The following is an 18,369-nucleotide window of genomic DNA, read 5'->3' on the forward strand; positions in this document are numbered from 1 at the left end:
GGGATTGGTATGTATAATGAGAAAAGATTATTTTAAAATAAAAAATGTTAAAAAATTTAGCCAATAAAATAAGACTATGAGGTTGGATAGTTCCCCTTCCCCCTTCAATGGGTAAAGACACTTGAATTAATTAAAATAAAAACCAAGACTGTTTCCTTCTTTAGAGGGAACAGCCTTTTGCTGAAGAGTGAAGTTTTTACCTTGCTCAGACAATTTGATATGTGTGGCAGTATCATTCTTTGTGACCCCAAATTTATTTCTAAAAAAAGGACATTAGTGTAAATATGAAGGCTCCTCTGGAAAGTACGCTTTCTTGTACTTTGATTTTTACATGTTTCTTTTCAGTAGCATATTTTAGGGCCTTCTTTTTAAGTTAATAACCATCACTTGCCCTAATTCCACTCTTTCTCATTTTCCTTACAAAGCACCTGCTTTTGTCTTGGATAATATCTGTTTATAGTTGTTTTCATTCTCCAGAACACTATGGTTCTTGCGAAATATATCTTGTACTGCTGTTCACAATAGGTAACATATCAACTCAATGGTTAGTTAAGAGATAAAAGGATTTATTGACCCATACATTAAGCCAAATGTGAAGAAAATGTTACTTGACTTAAATAATTATTAATACAATAACAATGATTTAGTTTATGTTTATATCTCTCTAATTCTATTTCTTCTTTCAGATATATTTAACTGTTTCTCAGCATAGAGGGATTTTGTTCCCTAGGTGAATAATAAGGTCTGGGACATACTTGGCTATCACTGTTTGAAGAATGCTGCTAGTATCTGGTTTGTAGTAGTCATGTATACTATTAAATGTCCTATAATCTTCAGTAATGAAAAATTATCCTTTTCAAGACACTCTAGAATGATAACAGATAGTTGTTGTAGCAATAGGGACTTAACATTTCTTTGCTAGCTGTTCAGGAAGGATGAGCCTAGAGGCTGCCTTTTTGTGGTATGACATGTCTAGGTGAGGAAGGAAGCTTCACAGAGACCTTTCAACACTCTTGCTCCTGTCTCATCAGGACCAGTTCATTAAATGACTCATTACCATCACTGGCAAAGTAGATGCAATGGTTATAAATATCATTGCTAAAGCAAGGCCCAATGGTTTTCACAAGATTATACTGACACCAATTGTTGCTTAGATAAAGTCCCTGGTAGGGAGTCAATGATTATCATTATTCTTTCACATTTTTAACTTATTGTGTTAGTTATCTTTCCATTTCTGTAAAAAAAAGTACATGACAAGGGAAAGTTTATTTGGGTTCATTTTTCCATAGATCTGGCTCTATCATGGTTGTGAGCACATGGTTTACCCAACCTGTTCACCAAGAAACTAAGAGAAACATGACAGGGTTGGGGTTCTTGTATCTCCTCCAAGGTCATGCTCCTAGTGGCCTAACTTCTTTCTCCTCATCTCCTAAAACCTCCTCTACCTCCCAATAATGAGAAAGTATAACTGAAACTTTCAATCCATGTCCTTTTGGAGATACTTCAGAAATAAGTTCTAACATGAATACATTTAGGAATTTTATGAATGAATATAGTATTAAGGAATTAAGAGATTATTTATGTTGACAGTATTTACTGGTAAACTAGATAGGGGCATACATTCAATTCTAATGTATTTTCTATATTTGTAATAGGTAAAAAAGACATGTTCACAAAATTATGTATGTAGGTGAATCATTTTAGGATAAAGAATTTTAAAATGAGAGATAAAATATTTAAGGACAAGTTCCAGATGCCTTCTGGGATCATTTTCCTTTTGCATGGTGATAAACCTACCAGTTGGATAGCAGAGAACATTCAGTTATCTGTTACTTGGTAACCAAAACACCAGTGATAGTAGCAACTCATGAGAAACATAACCAACCAGGGCACTATTCATTTCATTTAAAATACTATGTACCAGCTAATTTAGCTTTTGCAAATAGTTATAAGCAACATCCATTAATGTCACTATATCATAACTGAAAATATAGACTGTTGTGGATTGAATTTTCAATTTCTCCCAAATGCCTATGTTGTGCTATAAATTAACAGGTACAGCTTAACGAATGGAAGTTTGGTTACTGGCATGTGCCCTTGAGAGGCTTAATCTTGCTTTCCAGAAACTATGATGTGATTAGTCTCTTCAGTTCTGCTACAATGTTCTGTCTCATTGCATGCACTCAGCAGGGAATCCATTGGGATATGAATAAAACCCTTTAAAAACAGAACCCAAAATAAGCCTCTTCTCTTCATATGTTGTTTATCTCAGATATTTTGTTTTACTCATGAAAAGCTGATGAAAACAGACAAAAAAGGGGGGCAGCTGTAATTTATGTGTGTTTGTGTAAGTACATGTACCACTGAAGCTAACCCCCACTATCAAAAGACTTAAATTGTGTTATTCTTTGAAAAATATTTTATTTAATATTATTACATGGCTAAAATCTGTTTAGATCCAACCACAATCTACTCCTTTCCTTCAGTTTCACCCCTATTTTATCCAAACCACAATCTATCCCTCCCCTCAAGTTCCATACCTACAGCTTTCTATCATTCTTTCTTCCTGACTTCAAGTAGTCTCCCTTTAATTAAATACCCATTGAATCTGTTTAGTGTTGTCTATCTGTACATTGCTTAAAGGGCCTTCTGCTTGAGCATGCTTAGTCTGTCAGGGCCCACATCCCTGAAGAAAAGTGATTATTCCTCCTCCATTGGTCATAAATTGCCAATAATTCCTCAGATAGGGATGGGATTTTGTGGTGGTTTGAATAAGAATGTCCTGTGTAGGCTCACATGTTTCTGTATTTGGTCCCATACAGTTGATCGAATTATTTAGGATACATTAGAGGTGTGTGGGAGCAGGCATGTCACCAGAAGTGGGCTTAGAGGTTTCAAAAGCCCATGACATTCTAGTTAGCTCTTTCTCTCTGCCTCCTGCCTATAGATGGAGATGTGTGCTCTTGGCTATTGCTCTGGAACCAGAATCACGGCAGCCTGCTTGCTGCCATGCTCCTTGACACGATGATCATGGAATCTGATGTTTTGAAACTGTAGGCCTCCAATAAACTCTTCTCTAAGTTGCCATGGTCACAGCAGTAGAAAAGTAACTAAGATAAAATTCATGAGTTCCTCCAGCAGACATATTGGCATTTTAGCTGGCGTGATCATGTGCAAATCTTATATATGCACTGTCATAAATTAATGTGTTCAACTGTAATGTAATGCCTAACAAATACTGGTTTTCTCCAGATATCTTCTTCTTCTGGCTTGTAGAATCTTTCAGCTCCTTCTTCCACAATGATTCCTACTACTTTGGAGGCAGGTAATATTGCTGTCCGGCATCAGACCTGGAACTCTAGTCTTATTCCAAGCATAGCATGTTAACCAGCACCACTAGTTAACATTGCATCTACTGCAAAAGGAAGTTTATCTGATTCAGGCTGAGAGATAATCAATGGTTATAAAGACAAAACTCTCAGAGACAGTTTATTGTCTTTTCCATTTAGCAGAATAATACTACTTGATTCTTCCCTATGGCCTATGACCTAGTCATTCACACGTTTGGGGCATAATTTAGGGTAACAGGCATGGATTCCCACTTGTAGAATGGTCTCTACATTCAGAAAGTGGTTGGTTGCCTATATTATATTTTGTTACTATTGAACAAAGGGCCATTCTTGTTAAGATACTCATTACTGTAACTTCAAGAATTCACGGATGAGTAATACTGTGTATTCATAGAACTTTACAGAATTATGAACTCTAGCCAGTAGGGATAATGTGCTCAGGTTGATACCATCTTGATTTCTTATGTCTTATAACTCAAGTATGTGTTATTTTCAGCAATACAATCTTACCATTAAGATATTGAGAGTAGCCAAATCAATGGCAATAAACTTTATTATCTGAGGATGTTTATAGCACTTCACTGACCCACAGCTTGAAATTGGGTATCCCATATCTGGCACTGGACTTTGTATTTTAGTATACAGTGCTGTCATGGTGAGGTGTTGTACCCCATTATAGGGTAACTCCATTTTAATTTCTTTTATATGTGTATATGTATATACCTTAGGAAGCTTCTTTGGCAATAGAGTTTTACATGGTATTTTCAGAGGCCTTTAGAGTTAGTTTTCTCTCCCCATATTCCCTCTTCCATCCAACTTTCCCATTCTCATCTTCCCTTTCTATTCTTATTATCTCCTTTTCTCCCTCCTTATCACCTAAATTCTTTTCCCCTTTCCTTGATATTCTCCCCATAATCCCTAACTAGTTTCCAGATTTTTAGATTTTTATGTGTACTCTAATTTAAACACACACACACACACAAAGATTCAAATTTAGCATTCACTTATGATAGAAAATATAAAGCATGTTTGTCTTTCTGTGTTACTTCACTCAAAATGATTGCTTCCAATTCTATCCATTTACTTGAATGAATTATTCATAATATAAATTTTCTTTGCATCCAAATTATTTTTCTGTTGTCTGTATGAACTATGTTTGCCAAATGTATATTATCCACTCATCAATTGGTATGCATCTATAATATTTCTGCTTCCTGGATATTACAAATAGAACAGAAATGAATATCAATGAACAAGTTTCTGTATTAGAGTATAAAAGTGATATTGTTGGATCATATGGTAGAGATATTTCCAACAACTTGATGAATCTCTATACTGATTTCCTCAGTGACTTTACCATGAGTGGATGTTTTCCTTGCCCAATATCCATACCAGTATTTATACTCATTTTTAAATCTTCAAAATATTTCTAATTTGCAAAAATGAGTAATGCAAACATAATAATTTCATTAATCATGGATTATTGTTGGTCTTTTTTATTCTTTGCTCTTTGGGCACCTGACACCTAGCTTCCAAATAATCACATCGAGAGTTATTCTTACTTATGAATGCCTGGTCTTCCACATTTGAGGATCCTGCATGGGACTGCCCTAGGCCCTCTGCATATGGCAACAGTTTTGTAGCCTAGTCTGTTTGTGGGACCCCCCACCCAGGGCAGTGGGACCAGGATCTATCCCTAGTGCATAAACTGGCTTTTTGAAGCTCATTCCATTTGGTGGGATGCCTTGCTCAGTCTTGATAAGGAGGGTAGAGAAGTCCTGCCTCAACTGAATGTGCCAGGAGGCCTTGTTTACTCCCCATGGGAGGCCTTACCCTTTTGGAGGAGTAAATGGAGTGGGTTGGGAGAACTCTGAGGAGGGAAGGGAGGGAAAGATATGACTGGTATGTAAAATTAATAAAAAAATCAAAATACAAAATAATTAAACAAAAATGAATGCCAGGTCTTATCTTGGCTTGTTTCTAGCAAGCTTTATAAATCATCCTGTTTACTTTTTACCTCTGGGCTTTTACCTTTCTCCATTTCTGTATATCTTTTCTTTCTTATTACTCTGTGTCTGGCTATGCGGCTAGGTGACTGGCCCTTGGCATCCTCTTTTTTTCCTTTTCTAGCTCCTCTCTCTTCTATTTATTCTTTCTGCCTGGCAGCCCCACCTATCCCTCTCCTTGTCTAGCTATTGATATTCAGCTCATTATTAGACTAATAAAGTGTTTCAGACAGGCACAGTAACACATCTTCACAGAGTTCAACAAATGCAACATAAAAGACTACAACACATATTTACGTCATTAAACAAATATTCTATATGCCTCACTTATCTCTAGTGTAACCCTTGACACAGTTCCCTCCTGCTGCCTATATGGCAATTAGGTAACATGCTATAGCTCTTTTGATACAGTTGTGCTGCTACTAATCCAGCTATATGACAGGAACAGCATGCTACTTAATGCAAATTAGGTGATTCTCCAGCTACCATCCCCAATCCTATATATCTACTATACTCAGGGATAAAGTTGAGCTGCCTCACTGAAGCTATTTCCATCATGTTCACAGGCCTTACAAAGCTCTCTGTAGCCATTTCTTCTCCTTTGACTTCAAGGACTTGTGACCAATTGACTGTGGAGTAAAAGGGGGCCTCAAATATTTCCACGAGGGATTGTCTAGATTAGGCCAACTGAGGTGGGAGGACGATCCTAAATGTGGGGAGAGTTATTCCAGGTTTTAATAAGGATGAAATGAGGCACTCTGCTTCCTGCCTTTTGACACAATTTTGAGCAGCTTCCTCCTACTCCTTCTGCCATGTCTTCTCTATCATAATAAGCTGAAATCTCAACATGTCAGCCAAAATAAACCTTCCATCCTTAAATTGCCTTTGTCCCATGCTTTATCATAGTAGAGAGGAAAGAGTCCAACACAGAATGTAAAAATTGAGGTCTTTGGAAATGGAAAGCAATTTTCCAGAGAAAAGCAACTTTTGAAATAGTGACTTACTCTTCATTAGAGAAGGAAGGAGAATATACAGACTAGGATTTAAGAAAGTTTCCTGAAGACTGAGTTGAAAAGAAAATGAAGAATTAGTTCAATAGCTGGAAAGAGATCTGTGCAGTTGACTACATTGACTATGTAAAGACAACAGCCTGTTCTGGGGTAAGATAAATGATGAGAGGGTTTTCCAAGTCTGTGATTCCAAAGGAACCACTAAGTCAAGGCAGCATCAGGAAGTGCTATGTTTGCCTTGGAGAACATTGTTTGGAAATGACTCATTTCACTTAGACCCAGACACGAGATCAGAGTTGGAAGTGACCTAAAATTTCTGTCTCCAGTATCATTCAAAACAGATGATGGTTTCTATGGTAATTATAAAGCGTCCCAAGAGATATTCCCCACATCAAGCAAAGCTTCAGGTGTCAGGAGATGACAATAATCAACATATATACATACATATATATTATAGCAGTTATGAGGGTTCACTGATAAAATGGATGATCACATTATATTCTGCTTTCTTTTGTCCTGATTTATTTGTCACTGGTTTAAATTAACAATGATGTCCACTCCTTGGTTTTCAGTTTTCAAGATATATGAATTTATGCTTTCTACCCCTGTCCTTTGATATCTTGAGTTAAGGTCTGTAAATTTCAGTATTAGTCTTGGGATCCTGGGCCAAGTGCATCTGCCAATCTCTAGGCTTGATAATTATTACGGGATGAAAAACCGTAATGAAGTTAGGGTGTTGCTTCTGCTATCATCTAGAATTATTTTCTTTTATTATTTTAATTTTAAGTACTTTGCTTCACATGTCAATCCCAGTTCCCTTTCCCTCCCCTCCTCCCGCATCCCCCCACCATCCCTCCGAGCCTCCCACCCTATCCCCCACTTTTAGAGTCTGTCATTTCACTCAAGGCAGGGTCCAGGCACTCCCCTAAGAGTCCAAGCTGAGAAAGCATCTTTCTTTGTATTATGGACACACGAAGTCCATTTGTATGCCAGGGATAAACACTGATCTACTGCCCAGAGCCCCATAGGTTGCCCAGGCCTCCTCACTGACATTCATATTCAGGGGGTCTGGATCAGTCCCACGCTGGCTTCCCAGTTGTCGGTCTGGGGTCCAAGAGCTCTCCCCTGTTCGGATCATCTGTCTCTGCTGGTTTTGCCAGCCCATTCTTTGCCAATTTGCTCATCGTTCCAAAAGACTTTGTAGGATGGGGGATAGATAAAAATAAAGAATCAAAAATCATATTCATAAAAATCACTAAAAATTGTCAGAAAAAGCATATATGTTAAAATTGAGGGAAGTTTGAACCAAGGAATTTTGCAGATTGTTTTTTACAAAATCAACGGCACAACCACATAATCTGAAACCATGGTCATCCCTCTACTTAGTGTTTTCTGCCACCTTAGTAATATAACTGGAAGCCTGGAGCCTAGATTTCCTGTCTAAACTCTCTATTTGCCTTTTCTGAAATTCCTGAAATTAGGTTAAACAATCAGATAGTGTACTACATGATTTTAATCCATGTTGGATTCTCAAGGTATTTGTAATTAAGAAGACTCAGACATAAGAATACAAATATACTGTGAAATATCTTTGATTGGGGTTACAAAATGAATAATTAGGAGAACCAGGATATTCTTTCTTAGGAAAGCCCTGATTGCTGCTTTCCAACTTCTTCTAAGTTTCCCTGAAAATTTTATTGTCACTGAGCATAATGGTATGATTGAAAATGTATCAGTATGAGTACTATGCAAAAAAGGAGATTCTTCTAGCAGAATGTCAAAAGTAGGAGGAGTTATGTTAGTTAATAAAAATAGGTATTTGAAGTAAAAGACTTGAAAGAGTTCTGGTCCATGTGGCATAGGAAGAAAACTATCTTCCTAACTGATATCCACAGAAGTTTCAAGTGGAGCTGGCAAGAAACAAAATACTAGGATTCCCAGAAAATTCTGGGTCTAAGAAGACTACCCCACCCTACCATGCATGTTTAAGTGATTTAATTAATACATGGAATTTAATAGTGTTCTTCTTCAGTCAATGACTGATACATGTGGAAAAGGTTTGACCATAATGTTTGTAATAAAAAGAAAAAAGTAAAGAAGTTCAAAGAACATCATAGCTCCATATAGGTTCAGAAAGAGGCCATGCCCATCAGCAGAAAATTATGGAGAACATTCTACTTTGCAAGTAAATTATTTTTTCTTTTGGCATTTCTGTCATTCTTCCTATTCTCAGATGACCCACTATTGCTCTTTTTTGAGCTTATTTTTCTTAGGCTCCAACAGCATATATGAGGGTTTCAATGAGCCTTTTCTGTTCAGACGGACATACTAAAAGAGGAAAGATACCGTAGCAATTTATGCCGAATGTAATCAGATTCTGGGAATAAATATGTAGTGTCCAAAGAGGTGACTTAGTAGTTAAGAACATGCACTCATTTTACAGAGGACTTGAGTTTGCTTCCCATTATCCATGCTGGTAGCTCACAACTGCCTGTACGTTCAGCTGCAGGGGATCCAACACCTTCCTATCACACTTATGGCATTCACACTCATGTGCATACACCAACATGTGAAAACAATACAAGTACAAAAATAAAATAAGTACCTTAACAATAATCTTCTACTAATAATTTTAAACTAGAAGAACATGAAGAATATTACCAGGTTGGAAGGGAAAAACTAAGAGGTATATGCAAGGTAAGATCCTGAATCTGGGAGAAAATGATGGCAGTCAATACGAAGAATGAACACATTTATGGACATATCCCAAGAAGTAATTGAGTATATCACAGTAAAGTAAAGATGTGAGGACACAAAAAACTGATAGCCTATAGCATACTGTACCAAAAAAAATGAATAAAATGGCATTAGAAAAAAAGGACCATCAAATCAACAACTAAGCTTGGAAGCTACAGGGTAATAGATAACTCAATAATGAAAACAACAGAAGCCTTTGCAACTGTTGTGAGGCTGAATTTCAGATAGAGAACGGTATCTACAATTGTCCACAGATGGAAATGTGTCCAGATTTTTCTTTTTTAAACAAAACTAGAAACCCCTGTAACTGGAGCTGAGTGGCTAGAGCTCAGGATGTGAAGTTAGAAAAGCAACATAATGGATATTTTGATTCTCTTCACCCTTAGGTGAGTGTGGTATGATGAGGATTTCATCTTGAATTTTTAATAATTCATTTGTCTTATATGTGTTTGTGTGACCTATGCTGTGTGCATGTATGTGTATGTGCACTTGCCTATGTGGGTGCATTGGAGATCAGAGGTTGTCATGGGGTGCTCTCTGCTATTGCTCTACACCTATTTTTTGAGACAGAGGTCTGTCCCTGACTAGGACTTCACCATTTCTTGAGACTGGGTGGTATTTGGGAACCAGAGATCCTCCTATCCCCACCCCTTAGCCCCAGGTTGCAGACACGTGTTGTTGCATGTGGTATTTCTCATAGGTGCTGAAGATCTGACCTCAGGTCCTCATGCTTGTACACCTTGTCCATGGAGCCATTTCTCCAGCTCCTGATGGAAGGTTTTGAGTACGACAAAATGACATGATCTTTTGTTTTGAAAGTTTTGAAAGTGTTGGTGCCAATTGCAACTCTTGATTAAACTATGTTTTAAACAGTTAAGGAAAACTATGCTAGCTATACCCATAGACTTTAAATATTTAAGATTGCCTTCTGTTATGTTTATTGAGTGAATAAAAGTCTATATGAGCTCTAAAGATTTCTTCTGAATCTCAGTAGATGATAGTGATTTCTAACATTTAATATGGCAGAAAATAAATATGAGATTATTAGTTTTTATTTAAGCAAAAATCTGTTGCTCTTACGTAAGTCTGGAATGCCCACTCTTAATGCTAACACGTTGACTTAGCTCTTAACACATAAAACTGTTTTTTCAATGCATGGAATATCTGCTTTTGTCTTCATCTCACACCTAAGATGAGTTAGGCTCAGGGACATGTTTTTCACAGACTCAGCATGGTGCAGTGCAGTGTGGTGCTCCAGGGAGCAGATGCCTCTACTGATTGTCTAAGTCTTCTTTAGGATGTACTTCGGTTTTCATGAGTCTTGTTCTCAAGAAGCACTCGCTGCTATGAGAAAAAGGATCCCAAAAAGAGGGAGGCAAGGCTCAACTTGGTAACAGAGTAATCATTTCAAATAAGAGGAATCTGCAGTCTTTTTCTTGGGTGATGTTTACTGACAAAGATGCTGAAGATGCAGGAAACCTTCCCAGTTCTACATTCTAGCATTGCCTCAGTTTAAAAGAGTTTATTCTTTTAAAATGTCTCCATGCTTTAGAAGTAAGCTTATTCTGAAGCCTATATCCTTTGCTGTAAACAGAGTCTGCTTAAGCTTCTGATGTGGTATTCTGAAGCCTGTGTTCTCTGCTGTAAACAGTGCCTGCCTAAGCATTCAGTTGTGGAGAAGGGATTGCTACAATGCTGAACACTTTAGTTACTTACAAATGGGAGTTCTCAAAACAGCATATATATATATATATATATATATATATATATATATATATGGCTGAATCTAAGTGGTCCGGTTATAGGTCTCCAGAAAATATGACAAGATGTCAAACCTAGAAAATGAGCATATTTGATTTATGTCAATTATGACAATTTAACTTTTCACTGATAAAAAATTTATTTTATTAAATACGCACCTTACAGATGGACATGAGCAGAAAAATATTTTCAGGGGAAAATTATTTCCCAACTAAAAAAGATAAGCTTGAGATTCACATTAGATTAATATTTTCCCCACTTTATTTCTCCTCTGAAGGTGGGAGTAGTATGCTTTGATGATGGCCCAGGCCTGTGAAAGAAATGTGAAAAGGAAATATGAAAACATAGCAGAGCACTAGGAATGAATGCTAAGCTTATTATTCAATGTTGAGACTTTTATGAATATACAATAAATATTCTTAAAATTTAAGGCATTTTGTTCCTTCAAACACAGCCATTTAAATTCTATGTTATAGGAATGTAGTATGCTCAATATTTTAAAACTCCTTTTCACACTATCATTGACCATATTGTTCATTAATAGTTGTATTTTAGGCACCATAGGCTGGTTTGCTTGCTTTTGAGTTTAGCCACGAAATATGAAATAAACAAAGAAATCCTGACAGTTGCTTCTGGCTACTAATTCATTAGGCTTTTACATCAGTATTTCCCATTGGAAAGTATAATCCTGATTTAGAGAAATTGCAAAAATGATAATTTATCCTCCAATATTTGATTCTGAAATGAGCTTTCCCATTAAAATTTTTCTCTCTTTAATTAAAATGAATTTACATGAACAGTGCTTTCATTTTAATACCCCTCATGTATAGACAAAATAATGGAGTATTTGTAAACAGATTATCATGTCTATTCAAATGTAAACATTAAGCTTCGTGACTGGGATGTGACCCAAATGAACAAAGTGGGGAAAAGATACACCATCAACACATTTAAAGATTGTTGCTGAGAATGGGCAAAATCAATCCATTTGAGCACATGTATCAATTGTATGCCTTTCTTACCTAGAACCAAAGTACTAAGCAAAACACTTCAGGAAACATAAAACTATTTTAAATGTGTGTCCTTCAGAATTCCTCATCTTTTCAAGGCTACTATGTCTACTTATAATCCTAGAACTTGGGGGAGTCATCCACTGATGATAGCTAATGAGCTGGAGATACAAGTGATTAGGCAGTCCAAACATTTCTTGTTTAGTCTTGGCTAAACACTGAGAGCTGAGCTTGATCTCCACGTGTACAAAAGTGAATACACAGAGAAGAGGCTCCAGCTGTTCCTTGCTAGTGACCAAAAAGGCAAAAATGAGCTCAGTTTGTGATCCTCTTGCTCATATAGACATAGGCAAGGAGTAATGTTTGTGTGAAATCAGGATAATGTGTCACTTCTTTCCTCAGAATATTTCTAGGATGTTTGACTTTTCATGGGACCTTTCAGCTTTGGTTCATGGTTCCAAAAGAAAATAAAGTTATGTTTTTAATAAGATAAAATAAGTAGAACAAAAAGAAAATCTTTCTAAATGTTGACAACAATATATAATCTTGGATGAGACATGATTCTCTGTTCTACACTAGAAAATGTTTAAGTATGGAGAGGAAATATTTGGTCATTGGAGACCAAGGTAAAAACTAACAAAGTTTAGAGTTACTTATAAATTATAAATTGAGACCATCTCAAGTAATCCTTAATGCATAAGCTTAGTGTACCATGCCTTACGTGGAGAATTGACTATTGATATGCTTCCTTCATTACATGTGGATGAAGGAAAGTTCCTTGCACACCTTGAGACCCTTTGCTAGGTGTCCCCGATTGGACTGGGTTACACGGTTACTGAGACTCCAGCTCAAGGCACATTACATGGACTGCTATAATCTTCTCCAGACCATGGTTAGCCATTCACCTCTGCTGCTTGGCAACATCTGCCTTTCAACAGTACCATGCTTCCTACAGTTAAAGACCTCCATCATCTGAAAAGCTTTGTGGTTCAGACTATGGGCTAGGTCTAACATGACCTCTCAGATGGTCAAAGCTGGAAAGAGGAAAGGCCTGCTCACTGGAGAGCTGGCAGATTTACTTCCCCTTCTGGCTAAAAACAATCTTTCTCACATTATTTCAATGTGTCCGGTTCAATCCAGGTCAGAAAACAGAAATGTAAAAGACTTGCCAGTGTTTTGGGGCCTTTTGGATGCTTGGCTGGCTGAGAATGTATTTATTTAATACTGATCCTCCACTAAAAGCATTTACCCTTTCAGTGTGGTAAGCCCTCTGGGAGGTAGTGTGCTCACAAAGAATGACTATCATATAACAACCTAACTCTGGATATTTCAAGTCTTCAGCTATTTTATGGAACTGAGTATGGATTCTACATTGGTACTGAAAGTTTGTGTGAAGCATTAAAATCAAGTATGAGCATAGAGATTTTGTCATTCAGTAAAGATCTTGGTGAAGTGCATGTGACCTCAGTAGCATGGGATTTACCTCAGTGATGGTAGGCTGTTGATCTTCAAAAATGATGAATACAAAATAAAAGATGCTATTGCTGCTAATTCAAATATTCTTAGAGAAAATGAGCTCCTTAGCCAAAATCAACTCAAAAATAATATTAGACTTTGTTTTAAATACAATCCAGATTATAAGAGAGAACACAAGTTATATATGGCTAAATCTGGGAACTCAGAACTTTCAACATCAAAGCAGGAATACCACTTCCCTCCGCTTTCTTTCCTTCCTCCTCTTTTCCTCTTTTCTTCCCCTTTTCTTTCTTGTATGTTTTTTTTTTCTAAAAACAGGTCCTCTATGTAATCCCTGCTGTTCTTTAAATTATGTTCTCCCCTTTCTTTTCCCCAGCTCCCTCTCCCCCTTCCTCCATGCTCTCAATCTGCTCAGGAGATCCGGTCCAATTCCCCTTCTCTGGGGTACCATGTATATCTCTCTTGGGGTGAAATTTTGGGATGCTGATAGATACCTTAAGTACATTTTTATAATAAAATACTACTTGACAATTTTATGAAGAGAAGAATTAAACAATGGTTCAGCTATGTTTCTTATTAGCATAATCAGTCTTCTTTATAGATACAATGAATTTTGCCTTATTAGATATCTTCTTTCCAAAACAATCCTGTCTGTGAGAAAGTCAGGGGCTGGAGAGATGGCTCAGCCATTAAAGGCTAGGCTCACAACCAAAAAATATAAGAGAAAGTCAGTCATACTAGTATTAGTCTGTATACATAGGAACTAATGTAATACATTTAAGAAATCTCAGAAATAAATATTATTTTGTACCATATTTCTTTTTATGTAATAAGATTCATGACTTAAAGTTTATCATGAATATTTTGTGATAATAAAAGCTAACCTTTACCAGTAATGCTCTAATTAAATATAAATTTTTATTTTGCAATGTCATAAAGTGATTATGTTAATCTTTTGATGTCTCTCATCATATTTTCATAGGCAAGAAATAAAGGAAACTATAATTATATGCATGTAATTGCTTAGTCTATCTGACATACTGGACATAGGTGCAATAAGGAATTCTTTTTGAACTTTAGGAGGTGATTTTCTTTTTCTTCAGGCAAATTCATGATTGGGACAGGTAGTTAGTAAGTTTAGTGGCAGGACTGTTTGATTTCCTCATTGTTATATTTTAATTCACATATCTTTGACAAACTAAAAACAACATTTTTAAGCAAGACTACAGGACTTTCTATTGATAATCCATGAGGATTTAACCAGTTCCAAGTAGATAGATCATTATAGACTATATTTCTTTTTCCTTTTCTGTCATCCATTTACTTGGAACAGTTCTTTTATACTGTGCCAAAATACATTGAGATGGTAACTTCCCCAGATCACATCTAAGGACTTGACTGTTTTTGGACAGAATCATTAAGATCTACTAATAAAGGGTAATATTGCAGAGGCTATAGTTGATAGCCAAAATTCAATTGATCAGGAAAGTTTGACACATAAACCACAAATTATTTCAGCTTATCTAAGAGCCCCAATCACCCTTACCAATAACTGCAGTTCATTATGTGGTCATTTTAAACATCTCTGAATTATACTGACCTTGTTAATCATGGTGTTCATTTGTTCACACAACTGGCTTTTATAAAAAGAGGTCATGCTGAACAGCTTGCTAGCAGATTTTTCCTGAGTGATATTGGCTCTCTGTTTTTATATTACTTCATTTATTGCATTGTTAAATCAATAGTTACTTGAGAAGCCAAGAAAATGTTTTATATTGCAATATAGTTGCCTCCCTGGAGTTCATTAACTCATTTTCCTTCAATTAACTCTGTGTCTACCACACCCATCTACTAGCATTTCTCATTCTGCAGTCCCCTTTCCCTTGCAAGTAGAGCTTTCAATTTGTCTTGAATCTTACAAACTAGACCTCTGTTTATGTATCATTGTTGTTTCCATAAGGAGGAAGAAAATTCCTTGAGATGAATTTATGTTATTAATATCTGTGAGTCAACATATACATGTTGATTATGTCAGGAAAGAATACCAGGGTTTATGGAAAATTTTGGTTTGTCCTTTAACTAACCCCTTCATGATGTAATTCTATTTCAATGCATCAGCATGGAGACAGGCTTTTCTCCTTATTTAGACGTACACAGCTGGTTTACAATGGCACCAGAGACAAAGTTCATAGCTTCTAACCTAGTCAGAGTTCTTTCATCTCCTTCGTGGTAAGAATCCTAGCTATGTTTAATGCTTACTCAGAATACCACAAGTTCAAGTTCAAGTTCAAATGAGATGAAATTAATAACCCTCATTCTTAAGACAGTGAGCTTTCTAGACAACTTAAATACCTATTTTTTTCTAGCAGCTTTAATTTATATCAAATCTTGAATTTTTATGTAAAATGTATGCTGTCTAATATTTTTCAATCCATTTTTGCATTCTCTAATTTTTCACATTAATCCATGTAGAGAATGACTTCATTGAAAAGCTCACACTTTCAGTTGCCATCGTGTGTTTGCCATTAGAAAATGTAGTCTCAACTAATCTGCCATTTGTACAACTGAACTCAGCACAAATTTGGAAGGCTTAGACTGATGAAAGCAACAGTCAGTAAACTCCTTGATTTTTGGTTTGTAATCTGTTCAAGATAACGTTCTGTATTGAGCAACAAGAATGCTTTCACTGCCCTTTTCCGTGAAGTCTGTTCTTCATGAATTCTGGTTCAGACGTTTGCCTTAATGCTTTAAAAGCCCATAACTTTCATTTTATAAAACAAAAGAGAACATAGGAAAGTTACATGCAATCAAATAGAGATTCTCACCCATAAAGCTCACTTGGCTACATAAGTGGGGTTTTTTTTTTTGGCTTTGTTTTTCTAGCCAAAGTAGCACTTTGTTCTCATCTTCACAGTTCTCTATCTAAAAGGGAGGCTGCTTATGCTAGGCTGTCAGCTTTTCCAGCAAGACTCACAAAATACTTTCCTTATTCTGCAAACTAAACCCTTGACTCAATGTCTCACCCAGCAGACATTATTCATTTCAAACAACCCAGCTGCATTTCAAATTTTATGTCTGGTACCTTTCCTCCATGAGTTAAGTTACAAAAGGAAATGAAAATATTAAAGTAATTGCATTTAATCATTTAATCGAGAAATAGAAAATCTGTTGATATAATCAACACTTGAAGGCTGAGAGGAAGGTTTCTTGTTGTTGAAGTTTTAGAACTGCTTTCGGAATAGGTAGTACACATGATTTATGATCCAAAAGTTCTGGTGACCTTTTTAGATGAAATGTGTGAACAAATAATTAAGTCAATTAAACTTTCTTTTTCTTTAGGTGGTGAGCTGTCTTGCAATGGAAGTTTATGTTTTATGATGAAAGGTGATAGCATCATCAAAAAGGAAAAAGAATACGAAACTCTCCCTGTCATAATAAGATGAAAAGAAGTATGTATGTGTGCATGTATGTATATATATAATTTATTCAACTTTCTGAGAAGGAATAAATTGAAATGAGGGAAGAAACAACTAGGAAACTGGAGATGAGATGTAAATGTGTTGATTCCATTAGTAATTATTATCAGAAAGTGTTAGAAATTGGTACTGTCTCTGCAAGGCAAATAAAACACCAAACCCAGGATACCAAATAGAATTAACATATAGATTGTATCAGCTACTCTTTCTGGTGCTGTAACAAATCACTCTGACAAAAACATTTTAAACAAGGAAGAGTTTATTTTGATTCACCGTAAAATGGCATAGCCATCCTGGCAAGCTCATGATGACAAGAGCTCATGGCAATTGGTGGCTATGCACCCACATTTAGGAGGCAGAGCATAATGTGTGGATGGAAGTTTCTGACCTGCCAGGTCCTGCAGCCATTTATTCCCAAATAAACACACACAGGGTTATGTTAGTTATAAACTGCTTGGTCAATGAATCAGACTTCTTATTGTCTATCTCTCTCTTAATTATTAACCCATTTCTATTAATCTGTGTAACTCCACATGATCTTGGCTTACTGGAGAATGACCATGCTACATGATGTCTCCCTGACTCAGCCTACTACCTTTCTATATCCCTGTTTGGATGTCCTGCCTAGCTAAATCCTGCCTGTCCATTGGCCAAAACAGCTTTATTCATCAACCAATAAGAGAAACATATATTCACAGAATATAGGACATCCCCCATTATCAGTAAATGATCATGTTCAGCTCACTTTCACCTTTTAATTCCAATGGCAATTTTGGTGTGATTCCCTACCTCAGTTGATCCAAACTATATGACTTCCAACAGAAATGCCCAGAGGCTTGTCTCCATAGTGATTCTGGATCTTGTCAAGTTTGACAATGTGCATTACCCAGCTCATAAACTAATGTTCAGATTATTTTGTCAGTCCTTTGTAAACATTGGCCATTGCTTCCAAGCACAGAGTCAGGAAGAGACGTGGAAGAAAGTAGTAGTCATAGAAAAGGAAGTTGAAAGATGCAATACTACCATATTAGGAAGTGTTTCAGGATATCTAGATGTGATCTCTCTCTCTCTCTCTCTCTCTCTCTCTCTCTCTCTCTCTCTCTCTCTCTCTCCCATTTGGTTTTTCAAGACAGGATTTCTCTGTATTGCTTTGGAGCCTGTCCTGGCACACACTCTGTAGACCAGGCTGACCTCGAACTCACAGAGATTAAAGGTGGGCACCACCAATGCCAAGCTAGATGTGATCTCTTACACAGGAAGGGGAAAAGGATACTACTGAATAATGACCCTAGTTTGTATTTTATCATCAACTCTAAAAAATAAAATATTGCAATCACAATAATACTGAGTTTATGCTGTTTTAGATTTTATAAATATGCCTTAATTTAGATCAGAATTCATTCTTGCTAACCATGCAATGTAGGAAAGACAAGCTAACAGAAGAATTGATACTAAATGGAAGTGTCACAACAATATAATGAAAAACCTAGTAAACTCTGAAACTTCCTGTTTTTATAATTGAT

General features: G+C 36.4%; 1 long non-coding RNA gene across 2 annotated transcripts in view; it reads left to right on the forward strand.

The window, feature by feature from the left end:
- LOC121142842 overlaps nt 1–16,831 on the forward strand; it is a 99,154-nt gene extending 82,323 nt beyond the window's left edge. For both annotated transcript variants that reach the window (XR_005879952.1, XR_005879953.1), the window contains one exon: nt 16,710–16,831. This is a non-coding gene — a long non-coding RNA (uncharacterized LOC121142842). The remainder of the gene's footprint in view (nt 1–16,709) is intronic.
- Nucleotides 16,832–18,369: the final 1,538 nt, after the last annotated feature.

The sequence above is a fragment of the Mesocricetus auratus genome, unplaced genomic scaffold (genome assembly GCF_017639785.1).
Source record: "Mesocricetus auratus isolate SY011 unplaced genomic scaffold, BCM_Maur_2.0 Super-Scaffold_100010, whole genome shotgun sequence".
NCBI lineage: Eukaryota > Metazoa > Chordata > Mammalia > Rodentia > Cricetidae > Mesocricetus > Mesocricetus auratus.